Source organism: Benincasa hispida, chromosome 7 (assembly GCF_009727055.1).
Source record: "Benincasa hispida cultivar B227 chromosome 7, ASM972705v1, whole genome shotgun sequence".
In the NCBI taxonomy this organism is placed as follows: domain Eukaryota; kingdom Viridiplantae; phylum Streptophyta; class Magnoliopsida; order Cucurbitales; family Cucurbitaceae; genus Benincasa; species Benincasa hispida.
Genome location: NC_052355.1, coordinates 23,973,523 through 23,988,031, shown reverse-complemented (window position 1 = coordinate 23,988,031; position 14,509 = coordinate 23,973,523). Strand labels below are relative to the sequence as shown.

General features: G+C 36.1%; 1 non-coding gene across 1 annotated transcript; it reads right to left on the bottom strand.

Annotated features, from left to right (window-relative positions):
• Nucleotides 1-968: 968 nt before the first annotated feature.
• Nucleotides 969-1,041, bottom strand: TRNAR-CCU. The gene has a single exon. It is a non-coding gene; the product is annotated as a tRNA-Arg (tRNA).
• Nucleotides 1,042-14,509: the final 13,468 nt, after the last annotated feature.

Here is a 14,509-nt window from a genome sequence, read left to right as displayed (position 1 = left end):
TTCAATTTTGGTTTCATGCCATGTCTCTGCTGTTTTACAGAACCGATCCAAACTTACCAGACATACCTATAGTTTATGCGAGTGACAAGTTTTTGAAATTAACAGGTGCTAAAAAAGGCGATCCTTCTTAGCTTAGTACGGAGCCAGTTAGGATTGACTACTTTTTTTACACAGTTTGGTTTGATGGGTCCATTCAACATGCCTTCTAAGATCCTTTTATATGGTTGTGTAAGTTTAATAGCATGAAATTTCCCATCAATTGAAGGTAGCAGCCAAATATCAAGATGAGTCGATTACTAACAAGCAAATTCCAAGAAGTTACGTGGGAGCGATCAAGCAAAACACAATTTATTTTCAGAATTGCAACTCATCAGACCTAACGATTAAAGTTCACTCCCTTGAGGGACCAGAAATTTGTAACAAAGCTTCACATAAATACCGACATGGACTTAATCTCTCCAATAAATAAATGACACCTTAGAGAGGTTAATAGATTTATTATTAAGGAGATGAACAACTTCAAAACAATCAAACCCAATGGTGATATTAGAAATCTTGCTAGAACAAATACTATCTAATTTTTCACAAATAGCCATAGCTTCGAGAATGTTAATCTCCTAACATATTGAGACAATTTTGAATCCAACCAAATAAATACGTCCCAAATAATCTCGAAAAACCCCACCCAACCCAACCTTCCAAAATATTTTAAAGGACACCATGTCGTATCATGTTAAACCTTCCACCAAGAACATCCTGCCTTTGGGAAGAATGGAACTCTAGTTCAGTTGTTTTTCCTTTGTAGATTCTTTACTTGCAATCATCTCCTTCAGAAAGAAACTTCTCAATTGATATGCACATATAGTATCGTGTCAGCAGAAATAAACTTAAGTTATTTTCTCGTTAAATAAATGAGATATCTTTAATAATTGACAAAATTAAGGAAAACTATTAAAAATTGCAATAAACGCGCCAGGTAGGGGTCGAACCTACGACTTTCTGCTTAGGAAACAGACGCTCTATCCACTGAGCTACAGGCGCCATTTGCTTAGATAGTATAATTACAATTTATATTGATATTATTAGAAGAATTATTTTAAATGACCAGAAATATTTACAAATAATAACGAAATACAACGTTCAAATTCAATTTCTGGGCCAATTAAAAAAAAAAAACTCATTTCAACAATCCCCAAATAACTTACCCAAATCTTACCAAAAATATCCTTAACAGTGTTGGACAGCTTGTTAAAAAAAAAAGCCTCAATATCGAATGCGCCAAGAAGCTTCAATTTGTTGCTTGAAATTTCAATCTAAACTCCGAAACATTGTGGGTAACATCAAAATCCATGCCAAAAATTGATAGGCATTCAAAACTAACCAAGATCTAAAGGGAATTCATCGAATCTTAAAGAAGAAGGCCTTACTTACCAAAATCCAAATATTCTAGCAAGCAAAAGGGGTTTACGACACACAGACTGACAACAACTAAACGATGGGACGATGGGTTTGGCATGGCAGAATGACTCCATGAACGACCTGCAAGAACGGCGAAAAGTGGTGCGGCATCTGCAAACTGGAGCGACAAGGAACCTCCCGCGCGTTCGGTTTAAATTCGATGTGAGGAGATGCCGACACGGTTGGGCAATTGACGGTGAGGGATGACACTCCGAGGGAGAGACGGTGGCGGTCGATTGTTGGTGGAGGTCACTCCTAGAGTGACACGAAGTACTACTTAAATCTCGATTGTGAACTTGTAAGGACGTGAGAGCTAATAACGTATCTTATATGTTATTAATCTCCCATTGAAGTGTTCTAATAACTTTATCATATATGTTATTAAACTCCCACTGAAGTGTTCTATTATTAAAATGTGTATATTTATACTTAGGTTCATTTCGGCTAATTAAACAACCCTAAGTCTATGTGGTTTATCCAAGTATAACACTTATAAATGGATTTTAAACCTATGATGTCTAGGTGATAAACCGTTTAATTACCTTACACCGCTCACGTATGCGTATAAAACTGGTTAACAACGCTCAATTATTCAGCCATAATCCCCAGGTAGGAGGTGTTCCGTAGACCGTCAACTTAAGTACCTCCACCCTTAGACAGAATTATATATCAGTTGAGTTTGTAACCACGTTTTACAAGATGTTGACCTATTTTAACTTATTAAAGGAGTGATTAACTTACGTGAGCATGCAACTTATCTTTGTTATGGATTTTAATGTCACACTCAATTTTATAACAACTTATAAAATATTAGATATGCTATTACATCCACAACATACATCAAAGGCATTCCAATTTAATATAACAATTATATTAAATACTTGAAACCCTATACATGCATTCTATATATTATAACAATTTATAACATATATATGATGCATGTAACATGCTTCCTATGGTGGGATTTAAATCTAAATGGCATACTATATGCACAAACATGTTTAAATTTAAATACAACATACATCACATGCATAATTATTTGAATAACCCTGATATGGTCCAACTTTGGCATCCTAAGCAAGCATAATAACTAAATTATTATAAAACTGGTCCAAAAATAGCTTTAAAAAGGTGTAGAACTACTCGAACCGACCCAAACCTGGCCCGCACCGCTCGAACCGGACCTCCAAGACATCAAAATTGGTGGAACCGGTCAAAAAATGGTTGAATCGGACCAGATTGGGACTGAACTAGACTGAAACTAAAGAAAATTAGTCAAACTGACCCTTCTCGATCGTCCTCACTTAGAAAGCCAGTTTAGTCCTCGATCCTCATTGCTCGTCTAGTTCAACTCGCGTCACGATGATCGACGCTCGACGCTCAGTTGAAAAACTGGTTTCCTCGATGAGCTAGGATGAACAGCATCATGATGCTTCATCCCAGCGTTGCAACGCTGCGTGAAAATCACCACGATCTGGGAAGCCACGAAGAACAGCGTTGCAATGCTCAAGGGCAACATTCAAGGCTGCCTGGAGAGAAGCCATTCTGCAGAAATTTCTCCTCGACCTTGCTTGCTTCAATCTCCAAATTACAACCTAATTCAGACTCTAATGACTCCAAATAAATTACAGACTCTAGAGTACACATGTAAGCTCATCAAACAAGAGCCGATTTACCAATTTAACTTGAAAATCAAAGAGAAATCTAATGCCAAAAGCTAGAAAACAACATATCAGTTCACAAAACATGCAATCTTAGAAATTCACCCACCAAAACTCAAATTAACACTAATTGATTGCTTAAATCACGCTCTGATACCAATTGATGGAATACACAAGCATGCAATAGAAGCAAACATAATCAATAAGCACTCTAATTATATTTAATTTGAGTTCTAAAGCATGTTATTTCAGAAAATCAACACAATAGGGTTTCAAGTTTCATACCTACGATGAATTCTCTAGATTCCAAGCTGCTCTTCACTCCAATTCAGCTCCAAATCAATCATGTATCACCAAGAGATCTTCTCTACTATTCTCAGCCTTAAATTTAAGTGGTGAAACTTAGTTTTGAGTGAATTTGTAAAGTAATTTTTCTGGGTTTTGAGAGGGAAAGAAAAATGAGATCAGAAACTCATCTTTTAGCCCACAACATTCCCTCTTCCTCTTTAATTCAGAGTATTTTATCACTCTACACCATGCAAGCACTCACTAGCAACCAAATTGCTAGCTCCAAGTTGCAAGTGTGAGTGGGATTTGTGTGTGTATGCATGAAGAACACCTCATGCATGGAGAAAATGTGGGAAAAACCCACTTTCTCCTAATTTTCCAAATTTTAATTTCATTTTTCAATTAATTCTTTAATTAATTAAAATCTGATTTGATTAATTCATAATTAATCAAATTTTAAAAAACAAAATCCAATTTCTTAAATTGGATTAAAATTGGAAATAACATATTTATTTAATTAATTAATTTAATATCAAATATTAAATTGATCACACACCTAATTTTAAACATGAATCATATTCATGTAATTAATATTTAAATCAACATTTAAATATTATAAACTCTCCAATTTTGTTTAATTTCAATAAATTAAACGTTAATTATATCAAATATAATCATACAAACCCTAATTTGAAATTGAACTTATTCAAACTCAAACCCTAATTTCAATTTGAACATTTTCAAATTGAAATTCAAATTGATATCATTCCAAATTCACTCAATTTATTAATTCAAGTTGTTCATGTTTTACGAGCTAGTAGAGGAACTTTATGGACCTACAGATCATGAGCTCCAACAATTAAGATTAATTGGCTAAAACTTTTTAGACCGAATTAATCAGTATTCGTTAACTATCGAGTTACACCATTATAGCTCGATAGTGAGGGAACTTTTATCAAAGAGTACCTCTGAGCGAAAGCAAGATCGTTCCAAACTCATTGTGATAGAAACAACGCATTCACACTCCAATATATGAGTTATGCATCTAAAAACAAATTACGACATGCTTAAAAAATTAAACAATAAAGGGATGAGAGACATACCAGTTGAAGAACCCTTCTTCGCTTTAAATCTCACTCTCGTCAATCTAGCCAATCTCGTTGTCGTTGAGATCATCAAGCCTATCGTCCACCAAATCACACTGTCGTCTACCACCGAACGGTCTTCCACAAACAGGCAGCAAAGGACGACACAACCACTCGGAAACCTCAGTATTCTCGGAGTGAGAATCCAGGAGGTGTGGCCTCTGTTTGATTTAGTAGAAGGAACGATTGTTTACCACGACCAAGCAAGTGAGAGATATACACATAGACGGATGCTTGATCGTTTAGTAAAAGGTGCGCAATCGTGTAGTAAAAGGGGCCTGATCGTTTAAACGATCTTTAAGTAAAATCACTCCGTGCGCACGATTGTTTAGCAAATTCTATGCGATCGTTTAGGAAAAGCACGCGTGTACACGATCGTTTAGTAAACTTTGAGCTATAGTTTATGCTCTCGGTTTGCTAGGCGAGGGGCAGTGTACTCAATCGTGACGCAATTATCTGATCCTTTGCAAAATGAAAACTATTTTCATTTTATCCTTTAGTTATGAAAACTGATTGCAATCTCCTACTATCTCATGCAGTTATGGAGAAAAAACCGCCAACAATTATCTTATAATTTTTAAATTAAAAAATAAATATAATCATATTATATTTATAACCTATGGTTTAATATCACATCATATGCAACATATGAACCATAGTCCTTTTCTCCTCCACTAGATATAAATCATATTTATATCCTTTTCCTCCAATTAATGTATCTCATACATCATGTCAACTATATTATATATAATTGACCAGTTCAATCATATCATATATAATCAAACTTTTCTTGTCAATTTGAACACTTCAAGCTGACCCAAAACCTGATTTTCAACTTGAATCCATTGAGATACCAAGGGGACCTTATGGACCTGTGGTTCGAAGCTCCAATGATACATGAATAGCTGGCTAAACTCTTTAGCCACGAGATCCACCATCCGTTAACTGCCATGCATTCCATAAAGACCGACAGCTGCACTCTTCTCATAAAAAATATATTTCTATGTCTATCGGATATAACCAATCAATAGTACGATAACCCTTCACAGATGCTTGTAAGTATAGTTGAGCCAATTTACCGTTTTGCTCCTATAATTACATCTAACTCCTTAAGTACCACCGATCCCTCTAATAAACAATACAACATAGTCTTACTATGTGTGGACACCTCTCGGGCCATAAGAAGGTATGTGGCGCCACATCTTCAAGTCGGAATCAGCCTTTAAGGGAACAATCTATCTACTTACCCCTACTTCGAGGAAGGAGTGAATTCCATCTTGCGTAGCTGAGTTCCCAGCTCCCAAATCAAACGAATCCCCAAAATGGTAGGTTTGAGTCGGCAATCTGGCCACTCGCACCCATGCAAATCAAAGGATCGCCCTCAAAGGCAAGAGTTCTCAACTCACTCAGGATTGAGGTCATGTTACCTATGGTTATCCTAGTGAAGTGATGCCTCTGTCAAGAACGACATTATATAACGAGACTATAACACTTCGTGGTCCGGTCTTATACAAACTCCTTTGTATAGAACGCCCCTGCTCGCATGTCTCCGCATGAATGATCAGGATCAGACCATCTGTAGCAAGTCACAACATTTGTAACTATTCTACAAAGCGGGCCACATCCGTAGCGTTACCAGGATAAGGTTTCCCTCCTATATCCATATACTACATACCATTTTGGTTATCACTTAAAACATGATCCACCTGTATGTCTCCACATACATGCTTAAGTTACAATGACAACCAGGGATCTTAATTTATTGGTTTGTGGTAAAGCAATTAAATCATCCAGTGTTTCATAGACAAAAGTGAAAAAAAAAATCATATATTATTACATCACAAGTGTTTGTTCAATACAGTGTTTACAAACTACAGGACCCAACGAGAGTTTAGGGCATCAATCCTAACAGATAGTTGCACTCTCCTCATTGTAGATATATTTGTGTCCACAGGATATAACTAAAACCAGTAAGTCGACCCTTCAGTTCGTAATAACGGTTGAGTCAATATGTTGTTTTACCCCTGATATTACATCTTGTTCCTTAAGTTCCAACTGATCCTCTAATGAACAATTGGTTTATAATCTAATCACTAAACTGAATCCCTCTCAGGCCAGTGAGAGGGTGGGGCCCCTTGTTCAAGACCTGGATATAGTACTTAAGAGAACAACCTTTAACAACCTTTCTCCTATCCCTAAATTGGGTAGGCGTGAGTTCCATCTTGCTTCCTATGTCCTCAACTATCTACCCGATCTTACCCCTGAAATAGGAGGCTTATTGAGTTGGTGTTGTTGAGCCAACCTTCACCCATGCAAATCTAAGGATAATCCCAAATAAACAGGAGTTCATAGTTAGCTCAGGATTAAGATCGAGTTACCTAGGTCATCTAAGCAAAATAGTTAGCCTTAAACAATAAACAACATTATAAAGTATGAGTGACTTATTTCTCGGTCCGGTATTATGCAAACTCATTGCATAGGACACCCCCACTCCTCATGTCAATACATGAATGAATCTTCATCACTTTGTTTGTAGTATCTTTACAGCAACTTGTAACAGCTACAGAGTAGGCTACATCCAATAGTGTTACCAAAATAAGGTACCCAACCTTAATCATATACTATAGACTGTTTCGGCTATTTACTCGAACTTGATCCATCTTTATATCTCTACATAATGTTCAAGTATTCATATAATAGCCATGGATCTTAGTTTATTAGATTTAGACTTTATGAATGCAATTGAAAGATTTAATAACAACTTTAATGAAGAAATGTTTGAATAACATCTTTATTGATAATAGAATGTGTTTAAGTTTACAAACTGCAAGTTTTAAGACACACAACCCAACAGTTAGAGCACTTCAGTGGGAATTTAATAATATGATATGTTGTTAGGACGCTTTAGTGGGAGATTAATAACATATACGATATGTTGTTTTAGCTCTCGCGTATCTAAGAGTTCACATAGTGATTCATGCTTCGCTTCGTGTCGATTATACCTTGACTGCTCCATTCAAAAAGTGTTTGCATGAATCAAGATCTAGATGAATAGGGAAAGTTGTTCACAGTAAAATCAAATACACGATGTTTTGATTTTAATTATCATGTCCCTAAAGAGTTCACACCGTGAGGTTCATGCAGCACTTCATGTCACCCTGGGAGTGACCTCCATTCGAAAAGTATTTTCATGAGTCAATATCAAGGTGAATAAGGGGAAGTTATTCATTGTAAAATCAAATATATGATATATTGATTTCAACTCTCACGTCCCTAGAAAGTTCACACCATGAGATCTATGCCATGCTTCATGTTGATTATACCTCGACTGCTCCATTCGGAAAGTGTTTGCATGGGGTCAAGATCAAGGTGAATGGGTGAAGGATATGTGTCAATGCATCCTACAGTCTTTTCCATTGGTTTGGACCGTGAGATTCCTATGTTGCGTTTGCTGGTTAGCTTTAAGCGGCCCTTACTAGTTATTTAATGAGTACTATCCCTTCGGAGGGTTATAACATAAGATTCAGAACAACTTAAACTCCAAAAATTGATAGGATTTTTTAGGTCCATTCTCAACCTTGACTCTCCAATTCAGTGGCATCATTAGGGCCAACCTCTAAAATCTGAAAATAGAGGGTTACACTTATAGAATTACTAAGTGTTAGTAAGTTCTGACTGAAAACTGTAACTAAATGACTATAGAAATAAGAGTTATTTTGGAGATAGTATTTAGTTAAGAATGTTTTGCTTTAGTGAAGGAGCATTTGACTGCCCCTCGGTTGTACTTATTCTGACTTAATATAGTATCATTGCAAAAATAATGAATTTTGGGTACATTATTACTTTGCTAAAACATGATTAGGTTTAAAATAAATTCATTGATACAACTATTGGCTTTGTATAAATTAACTGGGGACAATTATGCTACATGAAAATCAAGTTTGAACACAATACTAGTGATAGACGATTTAAGGTTCGTTTTAAATGTCCTTTCATCCCTTGCTCAAATGCAAACCGAACTGTTAGGAAAGCATACGACAAATGGACGAAGGCAAATGAGAAAGCCCATGCCTACATTCTTGCCAGTATATCTGATGTCTTGGCTAAGAAACATGAAAGTATGTATACTGCCAAAGAGATTATGGAATCTCTAAGTGGGATGTTTGGACAACCACCCTTCTCCTTAAGGCATGATACTATCAAATATGTTTACCACTGTTGAATGAAAGAAGGGGTCTCTATTTGAGAACATGTCCTAGAAATGATGGTCCATTTCAATGTGGCAGAGGTAAATGAAGTTGTCATAGATGAAAGGAGTCAAGTCGATTTTATTCTAGAGTCTCTTCAGAAGAGCTTCTTGCAATTTCGCACCAATGTGTTAATGAACAAGATAGAATACAACCTGACTACACTTCTCAATGAGCTACAGACTTTTCAGTCCATTTTGAGAACAAAAGGACAAGAAGTGGAGGTAAATGTTGCCGTTGTTGAGAAAAGAGGATCGTCCTTTAAAAAGCCTAATGTTGCTTCTTCTTCTAAGAATAAGAGTATTCTAGTGAAAAAGAACAAAGGGAAAGGGAAAAAGAAAACTTCTACTGGCCGCTAAGGCAAGGCCAAAGTTACAGATAAAGGAAAATGTTTATACTATAGCGAGGATGGGCATTGGAAGAAAAACTGCCCACAGTACCTTGTAGAGAAAATAGCGGAGAAAGCAAAACAAGGAAATTAGTTCCTGAGGGTTGCTTGCAAACAAGATAATGTTCCAGGTTGTGATGGGAGAGTATCTCAGTAAGACCAGTGGGACATTTTGGAGTTGCTGACAGAAGATGAATTATTTTATTTTGTTAATGTAATAAAAGTTGTTTTATCTTTTGTAAAGGACAAGTTGTATAAAATCTTTTGTTGTAAATGAAATGTTCATTAGCAAAAGATATATTTTATATTAGTTCTACTAATAAAGCAACTTCTAAGTTAAAACCAACCAAGATAAAGATCGTTTCAAATATTTAGATACTTAAGACGGCTGAAAAACAATAAGGCAAAAGGTGTATTCTAGTACTTATCTTTGGTAATTGAAATTTTGCCACATAATATCTTAATGAGATTAAGAAGAACATTAAAAGTGGTCATCTAAATAAGTTAGAAGATAAATTTTTTTGACTTTATGTGTGTCTTATCATGGAGATAAGATGATCAAATTTTTAACCAAAGAACCCTTAAAGCCAATACATTCAGATGGTTTATGAATGTTAAAGCATAATTATTATAGTAATTATTCAAAGTATAATTATATTTACCTAAGTTGTAAATTTAGAAAACTTGAAAGGTTTAAGGTGTATAAAACTTGTTAGGTAAAATAATCGAAACGTTTCGATTAGATCGAGGTAGAGAGTATAGAGAATCTGAGATTTTCAGGGCTATTTTGATAGAAAATGGAATCCAGTGACAATTCTCTACATTTAGTTGCCTTAATCATTTTGAACATCATTCCATTTTAAGGTGTTTTTGAAACTCCATATGAGTTATGAAGAGCTCATAAAAATTGTTTATAATATGTAAAAGATGTTTACATAATTCAAAAATCTTGAATAAATTGACACATGTGTTAGTGTTGAACCTTTAAGAATTGGAATATCGTTCAAATGACATGCCTATCTGTTGACAACCCAAAAGTAGTATAATTTTCAAGTAAAAGAAAATCAAGAATTTGTGATGACAAATGCTAAAATTTCAGGAAAAGTATACGTATAAGAGATCATCATGTATTATATTTAGTTTTCATAAGAGCAAATGTACATCAATAAGAGTTATTGATTAAAGTTAACACTGTAACAAAAGTTGTTTGGACAGGTCAAATGCATCTTACTCAAAGAGTTGAGGGTACCTCAATGTAGTGGAAGGATTGTATAATGATCTAGCTATAATTTGGGTTTAGTGGAAACTCAAGTCATCAAGTCTTGGTGGCAGTATCAAGAAACAAGAAGTTATAGAAAAAAGATGCATTCCCTATATTGTTTGAATAGAAATCCATTTTATACTAATATGTTTACAGCGATCCTTTCAGCTAAAGTGTTTGAGGATCACCTAGTGGGACTAGGAGTACGGGTTATATAACCTAAGGCAAGTGGGAGAAAAACCCATGGGTATCCTAAGGACGGGTATGTGATACCTAAAGGCAAACCATGGGTATGTGATGCCCTAGTTTATTGTATTTCTTAGAAAAACTAAAAAACTCGATGTATTCATATGTATGTTACCACTGAAGTTTTAGTCCAAGTAGGAGTTTTTTGGATTTTATGTCCTAAAACTCGTGGTTTGTAAACAATAAACTTATTTTGTAAATCGATAAAGTTGTTATTGAATATATGAATTGCTTATTTCGTTTTAGAAACAAATCCAATAAACTACAAGATTCATGACTATTACATGAGTACTTAGCTTTATATGGAGACATAAAAGTGGATCAAGTTTAAATAAATAGTCAAAATGATCTATAGTATACAAATAAGGTTGGGTGTCTTATTCTGGTAACACTATTGGATGCGATCCACTCTGTAGTTGTTACAATGAGTTGTAAAGTACTACAAACGAAGTGATCCTGATTCGATCATGTGATGACATGAGGAGTGAGAGCATCATGTGCAATGAGTTTGCATAAGATCGGACAAATAAATAAGTCACTCTTACTTTATAACGTTGTTTATTGTTTAAGACTATCTATTTCATAACGATGACCTAGGTAACTTGACCTTAATCTTGAGCTAACTATAATCTCCTGTTTATTTGGGATTATCCTTAGATTTTCATAGGTGAGGGTTGACTCAATAGCTTCGGCTTAATAAGCCTCCCATTTCAGGGTGCAAGATGGTAGATAGCTGAGGACATAGGGTGCAAGATGGAATTCACTACTACCCGCTTTCAGTGATAGTAGAGAGGTTGTTCCCTTAAGTACTGAGTCTAGGTCTTGAATAAGGGGCCTTGCCCTCTCATTGGACCGAGAGGGATACGATTTGTTGATCGGATCACAAATGAATTGTTCATTAGAGGTTTAGTGGAACTTAGAAACAAGAGGTAATCTCGGGGTTACAATTGTTGGGATTGCTGTCCTAATTCTCTAGAGTCTCGTAGTTTATAATACACATTGTGTTTTTAATAAAATAAAAGTTATTTCATTTTGGCATTTACTCATATCCAATAAACAAAGCTCCATGGTTATCATATGTAAACTTAAGCATGTATATGAGATATACAAGTAGATTATGCCTTAAGGGATAACCTAAATAGGTTTGTAGTATAAGAATTAAGGTGGGATACCTGATCCTGGTGACACTACGGATACAGCTCGTTTTGTAAAGGTTTGCAAGTGTTGTGAACTACTACAGATGGTAGCTCCTGACCATTCATGTAGAGATCACATGCAAGCAGAGGTGTCCTATATAAAGAGTTTGTATAAGACCAGACCACGAGATGATTCGTCTCTGTATATAACATCATTGATACTGGAGACTTACATCTCACCTAAATGACCATAGGTGACATGACCACAATCCTGAGTGTTTTCGAAACTCCTGCCTTTGAGGGCGGTCCTTTGATTAGTATGGGTGAGAATGGTCAGATTGCCAACTCAACATGCCTACCATTTCGGGGACTTGTCTGATTTGGGAGCTGAGAACTCAGTTACACAAGATGGAGTCCACTTCTTCCCTAAAGTAGGGGTAAGCAGATAGATTGCTCCCTTAAGGGCTGATTTCGTGGCTTGAACATAGTGGCCAACACTTTTCTTTGGAAGAGAGGACTCAGTCATAGTAGGATTATGACTTATGTTCATTAGAGGGATTAGTAGTACTTAAGGAGTTAGATGTAACTACAGGGGCATAACGGTTATTCGTCGAGTTGTACTTACGAGCGATCTGTGAAGGGTTATCGCACTGTTGATTGGTTAAGATGGACACATAATATATCTGTAGTAAGGAGAGTTCAACTATCGGTCTTTAGTGGAGTGTCTGGCAGTTAATGGATGGTGGATCCCTTGACTAAAGAGTTTAGTTAATTATTCACGTACCATTGGAGCTTTGAGCTATAGGTCCATAAGGTCCCCTTGGTAGCTCAATAGATTCAAGTTGAGGATTAGTTCTTGGTGTTGATTTGAAATGTTCAAATTGACGAGAAGTAATTCGATTATATATGATATGATTGGTATGATGTATGAGATACATCTAGTAAAGGATTAATGTAAAATGAGATTTACATTAAAGACCATGGAATTGAAAAAGAGCTATGATTTATATGTTTCATGAGAGGAAATATTAAAACTATAGGTTATAAATATAATATGGTAAGTTGGTTATCATATATATTTATAATAATATTAATTATTAGATAATTATCTCTTTTTCTCTAATACCAATTGAGTGGGAAGTTATTGGTGGTTTCGTGGTAACCGTGAGATAAAAGGAAAAATGTTTTCCTAAATTTGGTTAGTTGTTGAGTGGAGATTTCCATACTCGAAAAGTTCTCACGCAAAGGTTGTCAAGTAAATACGATTTACTAAACGGCATCTTGGAGAGACTAGACGATCGTGGAGTGTTTCTATACGATAGATACTCAGCTAGCCGATGAGCTAAACGATCGCATAGATTTTGTTAAACGATTGGGCATCGTCTATACAATAGACATCAGCCATCTCCCACTTGCTTAATTGTTTACACAATTGTTCTTCCTCCGGTCTTTGCCTCTGACCAAGTCCACACAGAGCCCGTACTTCTGGATTCTTACACCGAGAATACCAAGGTAACCTTTGTAGTGGTGTCATACTCAACTCGACCTTGTCGAGGTTAGCCGGAGGCTGTTCGTTGAGTTCGCGGTGTTCGTGTGGTGGTTGTCAATTGTTCGTGATCTTAGAGCTCACAGTGTTCGAGCTTTGTTGATCGTGCTATATTGCGGTCGTGTTGTTTGAGCATTCGTGATCAAGGGCGTTGAAGATAAGTCTTCAAAGGTATGTGAATTCTTCCCTTGATCTTTAGAAAAGAATGCTATAATTTCGGTCTTGCGCATAGCCTGTTGTTTCTGTTTGGGTACTGTAATTGTGAATGTTCATATACGATTGGAATTTGGAACGATCATTTCGCTACTCATAGAAATCCATTTCCTTCAAAAACAAATATTGACCCAACCATTATTACGAATAACTTGTGAAGGATTAACTTACTAATCATGGTTATATCGAGTGGATACAATATATCTACAGTGATGGGAGTGCAACTACTGGACTTAGTGGAGTGACCCGGTGAAGGATCTCATACCGAGAGTTCTATGAGCGGGTTTAGATAGCTCCGATTTCACAGTGACCGAAACACAAACGATATATATTCAACACATACAGTTATGCATATAAACCTCATTATCGACATGCTCAGAATACAATAATTAAAAAGGAAAGGGTTCATACCAGATGAAGACTCTTTTCGAATGTCTGAACCTTAAGCAGCGAAAATCCGCCCACAGATTTACCAGCACCCGACGAGTATATTGACTACAACAGCACGATCAGAACGTACACGAACACTGCAACGAGGACGACATCACCACAAGAGAAACCTGGGTATCCTCGGCGTCAAAAACCCAAAGAGTGGGCTTTGGTGAGTTTGGTAGAGGATGGAGGAGAACGCGTCGTGTAGACGATAAGCAAGTGGGAGATGAAACTCTGCTATCGTATAGCGGAAATGCTTATCGTATAGTAGAGCTACACGATCGTGTATGAAAGACTGAACGATCGTTTAGGAAAAAACGTATACGATCGTTTAGAGAAAACGTGAGGCACACAATCGTTTAGACGGACAAGCTTCTATCGTATAGGTTCTTGCGATCGCTTTCACGGATTCTTTTAGATGGTGTGGATGATAAAACGAAATGCACAACTGATAAAAAAGAAAACGGTTTCATTTTTAATCCGTCGGT